Source organism: Alexandromys fortis, unplaced genomic scaffold (assembly GCF_014885135.2).
Source record: "Alexandromys fortis isolate MF-2015 unplaced genomic scaffold, M_Fortis_MF-2015_v1.1 scaffold_82, whole genome shotgun sequence".
Taxonomy (NCBI): domain Eukaryota; kingdom Metazoa; phylum Chordata; class Mammalia; order Rodentia; family Cricetidae; genus Alexandromys; species Alexandromys fortis.
In genome coordinates this window covers 2,826,260-2,832,839 of record NW_026067963.1, presented here as the reverse complement: position 1 = coordinate 2,832,839, position 6,580 = coordinate 2,826,260, and the positions used below count along the sequence as shown (strand labels likewise).

The window sequence follows — 6,580 nt, the reverse complement described above, 5'->3', positions numbered from 1 at the left end:
CCTGTCCTGGAACTAGCTCTTGTAGACCAGGCTGGCTGGTCTCGAACTCACAGAAATCCACCTGCCTCTGCCTCCCGAGTGCTGGGATTAAAGGCGCACACCACCACTGCTCGGCATTTTTTTTCTATTTGTTTTTTTTTTGTTTTGTTTTTTTGCTGTTGTTGTTTTGTATTAATGTCTTTTAGAAAGGTATTTGTTTTCATTATTTTAAATTGCATGTATGGGGTGGGGATTGGGTACGTGCACAGGAGTGCAGATGCCTCCAAAGACCAGAAGAGGTTGTGAGCCTCTTGACATGGGTGCGGGAACAAAACTCAGTTTCTTTGGTTCAGTTTTTAAAATTATCTCATTTCTGTGTAGTAGATACACTGAAGGCTGAGGGCAGCATGACGGGAAAGCTATTGCAGTCTGTGTAGTAGATACACAGAAGGATAACGGGAACATGATGGGAAAGCTATCGTAGCTTTGTGGACACTCAGTTATGAAACGTGATTTGAATATCGTGGTAGCAATGGCCATAAAGTGTGTGAAAGAATTTCAGATAAGTAGGCTTTGTTCAGAGGTATAGGCTTTGTGGGATAGCTGGATGCAGAAAATAAGGGGACAGAGGAAATTCAGTTGTTCTTCCTACTAATAAAACTTTGTGAATAATGGCTAGGCTTTATTCTTTAAGAAATGGTTAAGTAAAAGATTTGGATTCACTTGGAGACAATCACTTCACCTAATTTGGATTAAAGCATTCGAATTGTTTAGTGTGGTGGCATGGGCTTGTAATTTCAGAATCTGGGAGACTGAGGCATGAAGAGCTCTTCAGTTTCAGGTCAGCCTGGACTATATAACAGAATTTTGTTAAAAAAAAATAGCCAGGTGATGTTAATGCACGTCTTTAATCCCAGCACTCGGGAGGCAGAGGCAGGCAGATTTCTGTGAGCTCGAGGCCAGCCCGGTCTACAGAGTGAGTTCCCGGACAGCTAGGCTGTCTGGAAAAGGCTATTTTCACGGGAGGATTCACCTTGAAGATAAACTGCAGGTAAGTAGTACAGATTTCAAGGATCTGTTTAAACGTTAACATCGTTTACTACCTGTGCGCAGTTCGTGGTATTTGAGAGCTTAAATGCATTGGCTGCATTAGTAACTGAGGATGGGGCCGCTTCCTTCTGGCTAGCCTGCTCAGAAGCCTGGTTGTTGATTTAACTTCTGTCTTGAGGAAGGCGATGAACTGAAATTTTAGGTCCTTGAGTGTTTGTGTGATTCTTTACGAGGTTTAAACGTGTTTGTTTTTTTTTTTTTCTTTTTTTTTTCCTCAGTAGTTTTGGAATAGCTCTTGTAGACCAGGCTGGCCTCAAACTCACAGAAATCCCCCGGACTCAGCCTCCCGAATGCTGGGTTTAAAGGCATACACTACCACGGCCTGGTAAATGTGTGTTTTAAAGAGTTATTTCAAATTACTTCAACAAGTAGTACCTATGGAATTGGTAAGCTTTTATACTTTTTTGTTATAAAGTGATGAACTTTCGAGACTGAATACCTAACAGTACTTTGCAAATAAAAAATACTTACATGATTTTAACAAATCACAGTAATGATGGTCTTTATAATAATAACAACTAAAATTTAACAAAATAGTTATATTTCATATAAATTTAATTATCATAAAAGTAATAGCTTTTCTTTGGGGACAGGGTCTCAATGTGCAACCCTAACTGACCTAAAATTTACATTTAAACCAGGCTGGTCTTTAACGGTCAATAACTGAAGAGTCCTGGGTTCTGGTGCCCTCTCCTGGTGCGCAGCCGTAAATGCAGACAAAATACCCATATACGTAAAATAACATCTTTCGGAAGACTCTAAACCTTTAAAGAGACTTGTCTCGATATGTTATTTATATGTTTTTTATAGGATTCTTTATTAGTCCCAGGTTTATTATATCTTAAAAAAGAAAGACTATTTGGGCACTCCTTAGTTTAAGTTTACCCGCGTTTGTTTTTTCATTTAGGCTTTAACTTGCGATTCCGAGCTATAGAATTAGCCACCACCCCCACACAGACACACATCACAGAAAAGTTTAAAGCACTTACCTAGAGAAATTCACCAGGAGCTCAGAATATGTATGCGTTCATAAGCATAATAATATTCCATCTTCTTGGGTGGTCATGATGAGATTAGGAACGTGTTCTCATTTACTGTTAGAATTTAACAACTTTCCTTCTCTCCTCTATTCCTCCTTTTTTGTTGTTGCTTGGGACTTCCTCCCCCCTTTATTTTACGATTTTTCTCCTCTTCGAGAATTTGCACTCTTACTTTTAGGTTCCGAGAACCTAAAATATAGAGCTTTTCTATTAGTTTATTATCAATTTATTGGTTATATTTTCTTTTCAGAAACAGAAAATTAAAAAGCAAATGTCGCTGTACACTCAAATGGTAGAAAAACAAGATAGGCTTCCGCCTGCCCGGCTAGCTCAGTCGGTAGAGCATGGGACTCTTAATCCCAGGGTCGTGGGTTCGAGCCCCACGTTGGGCGGCGCTTGCTTTTTGTCTGAGCGAGCAACCAAATTTAGTCTCAAGTATTTGTGAGTCTTTAAAAACCGTTTTTAAGTAGGAAGGATTTCTAAACTGGGGTAATTAAAATGTTTTCAATAGTAATCGTCTGTTTCAACACCGTTCTCACACTGCGCTTGCGCACTCCAAATCCCAGCTCCACGCCCATGGCTCGGGTTTAAACCAGGAGCAGAAACTTAGGACATAATTCTAGGACTGCTTTTCCTGTGTTAGCTTTCATAGTCCGTTTCATAGTAGCGGACAATTTCTTTTTTCCTAATAAAATTGTGAGCCCTGATTTTGTCTCTTTTTGATAACTCAGGAGATCTGATGTCAAAACAGACGTAGGTGCGGCAGGGCAGGGGAAGAACTAACTTCCCCGTTTGCGGACGTTCCCCGGTCACCGTCACCCCCGCTTTCCTCCCGCCAATGCAGGGCTTCTTCGGGGTTGCGGGAGAGAGAAGCCCCGAGCACTGTCTTCCCCGCGGTCCGATGTGCACCGCCGCGCGCATCCTTTCTGGGGCTGTGTGGAGCCTTCAGCGCTGCCCTCAGACTCCCCAGGGAACCGATGGAGCACGGCAGCCCGCGGCGGGAGAGAAGCAGACATTCCCGGGAAAGGGGCCGCCGGCCCTGGAGAGGCTCCTGCCTCCGCCCGCCGGCCTCCCTCTCCCAGAGCAATGGATTTCCTCCCCCCCCCCCCTTTTATTGATATTTATTGAGCTCTACATTTTTTTCTCTGCTCTCTTCCCTGCCTCTTCCCTCCCCCCCTTCAACCCTCTCCCATGATCCCCACGCTCCCAATTTACTTAGGAGATCTTGTCTTTTTCTACTTCCCACGTAGATTAGATCTGTGTAAGTCTCTCTTAGTGTCCTCATTGTTGTCTAAATTCTCTGGGATTGTGGTTTGTAGGCTGGCTTTCTTTGCTTTATGTTTAAAAACCACCTATGAGTGAGTACATGTGATAATTGTCTTTCTGTGTCTGGGTTACCTCACTCAAAATAATGTTTTCTAGCTCCATCGAGCAATGGATTTCTTTACGGGCCTTCCCTTTGGTGTGCGAAGCCACTTTATCTTAAAGGTCTCATCCCCTCCCACCGTCCTCTCTGAGACAGGGGCTCTGTAGCTCTGGAACTCTGTGTAGACCAGGCCGGCCTCGCACTTACAGAGATGCGCCTGTCTCCCGAACGGCTATGCGTGCATCACTCACTACTGGCTCTCCAGTCTTTAAGCAGCCCACCTCGGCACACCCTGTAATCTTAGCACAAGTGAGACAGGAGGATCGCTCGCTGCAAATTGGAAGTCAAACTGGGCTTAAAATCAAAAGAAAGAAAAAGAAAGCGGGTGGGGTGGGGTCATTTGTGATGTTGCTCTTATTTCTATGATGGACAGCTGGAAGGAAGGACAAAGTTACAACTGATACAGACAACTGGCAAGAAAAGGATATTGATTGGTATTTTTGGGTTAAACAGACCAGCCTGCTGTGTGAGAAAGGGGCGAAAACAATTTAGCTGAAAGCGCTCATCAGTCGGTTAATGCTCTGGGGCTTGGATCTCTCACCACTTTCCAGGGGCGGGGTCTACTTTCCGCCCTTCCCAGCCAGTTCTAGTCAGGCTTTCACATTCTTGTCCTGCTCCCTACCAGGCAGTCAAACTGCTCATTAAGCCGCCCTCATCTCCACGTTACCAAACCTATTAGCTAATTGCCATGCCTAATCCATTGCCTATCAGAAACACTATAAACCTGATCACTTCAGCCTGGCTTCCTCCCCTCCTGCCCCCCAACTTTCCAGCATGTTGATGTTCTCCTGACACCTTCTCGGTCCTTTTCTCTTCTGTCTCCTAACTTGGGAGTGGCCCATGGATGAGTTCATGTTCCCCCTTGCTAAATGTGCACACCCCCACCTCTGTAACATCTAATAGTACTTCCCAGGGCCTCATCCTGGAGAATCATCTTATCTAGGATGCAGTTGCTCAGGGCATTCAGGTGGGGTCGGTGGAAGCGACTCTTCTTAGATTGTCTGTTGGGGTTGCTGTGTACAGCTCCCATTGTAAACTAGACACTATTTCTGACCAGAGTTTTAAAAGAAGCAGCATAAGCCCAGTCCATTGGCCTTCTCAGAGACTCATCTGCCCACACTCCCACAGTGGGCTCAAGCTATAGCTTTTTGCTCAGCAGTCTTCACTTTATAGGATAGTCCAGTTCTCTTTCTTAAATACGATAAAAACAAAACAAAAAAAATGGAGACAAGGTCTCATTGTCCCCCTGACTGGCCTGGAATTGGGTACGTCCACCCTCCCAGCTGGCCTGGAATTGGGTATGTCCACCCTCTTGCTTCTGCCCCCTGAGCTGCAGGATGAGACGTGCACCATGGCTGGCAAGAAATTACTTTTTGAGTTAGGGTTTCTCTGTATAGCTCAGGCTTAACTTGTGGCAATCCTCCTGCCTCAGTCTCCCAACTGCCTGAAGGACAACTCTAAAGGTCAAACCAGCCAGGTATCTAGTTAGCCCCAGACTATGTAACCCAGGCTGACCTCAAACAAATCCTCCTGTCTCAGCCTCCCTATTGCTGAAATTAGACATGTACTACTTTGCCCAGCTGAAAGTTGTGATGCCTAAAAACTTGTTTCTCTGGCAGTTTTCCTGTTCTTTGTGGTAACACTGTTTTTCTAGTTATCTGGGCCACAACCTTGGCACCATCAGTGATAATTCTTTCTCCCCAACTCCATAACGAAAGCGCCCTTAAGTGAATCAGGAAGGCCATTATTCTGCACTACCTCCCCACAACCCCGGTCCTGATTTAGGCCATGGCCATGTGTAAGGAGAGATCCTACAGAGCACTGCAGCTGGCTTGGCTCTCAGTGCTAGCACCTGGACCTTCATTATCAAGTGTTACCCTCTGTGTGCGTTCACTACCTTCCCTTTGAAGCGTGGAAATCTTATCTGAGTGGTTCCTAAAAGGTTCAAAGCAGATGCAAAACTTGGTTGTGGAAGAACTCAGGAAACTGAGTTCTGTGACTGGGAATTGCTTTGGCATTTGTCTCTTTGGGGGAGCTTCAGATAAGAGCTTTTGGTATGTGGAAACTCACTGGCTAAGGTGTAAATTGTATAACAAAAAAAGCCTTTACAAAGCTAGTCAGTCAGTTCACTAGAAGCAGAGTCCCCTGTGGCTGCAAAGGCTAAAAAGCATTCTAGAGTGACCCTGTCTCTGCCACCCACCTGTGTGAAACCGAGCATCAGTGAAAGCGAGCGCACACACCACAGCCATGTGACTAACTTGGCTAAGAAGACACTGGAAAGCATGATAGTGTTATCAGTGTGTACTTACACGTGCAGCCCGGGAGGATACCACCACACCCCCTGTGGGGCAGCTACGAGAGTCAGAGCAGCCGGGGAGAAAGCATGAAGGTCACTAGGCCTCCACACTTACGAGCAGCCCAGTATCTTCCACTTCAGAACATCAACCAAACACGAGTGACTATTCTCAGCTAGATACAAGTAAAGAGAACTTCTAAGTTTGTCTGAATTTCTAACTCACAGAACCACAAGCAAATAAGCCATGAGGTTTGGGTCAGGCGGCAGTGGAGCACACCTTTAATCCCAGCACGCAGGAGGTACTAAGTGCTAAGACTTCAGCTTTCTATTTGGAGGGCCTAAGATTAGCCAGTCAGTCCTTCACCTGTCACTTGGGATTTGTTAATTTATACTAGTTATATAAAGCTTTAGACAATCAGATTTTGTTTTCTAAATTAAATGATGAAATTTTTGATTTTTTTAAAAATAACCTCAACAAGTCAAAGACAGTACAAAAGCAGAGTGAAGGGTATTTTTTGTGTGTCAGAATCTCTCTACAACTCAAGTTGGTCTTGAACTCCTGGGCTCAGGTGATCCTGCCTCTGGAGGGTCAGGTAGGTATGTGCCAGCAGGTCCAACTGAGAATTTAAAAAAAAAAAATTCCTGCAGAAAGAGTTGTCAGTGAAACAGTGAACCCAGGTGAGTATGAACAGTTAAAAAGAATCTGAAATAACTGGGAGAGGCTAATAA

The 6,580-nt window shown here is 44.6% G+C and overlaps 1 non-coding gene across 1 annotated transcript; it reads left to right on the top strand.

The window, feature by feature from the left end:
* The first annotated feature begins 2,448 nt into the window (after nucleotides 1-2,448).
* Nucleotides 2,449-2,521, top strand: Trnak-cuu (transfer RNA lysine (anticodon CUU)). The gene has a single exon. It is a non-coding gene; the product is annotated as a tRNA-Lys (tRNA).
* Nucleotides 2,522-6,580: the final 4,059 nt, after the last annotated feature.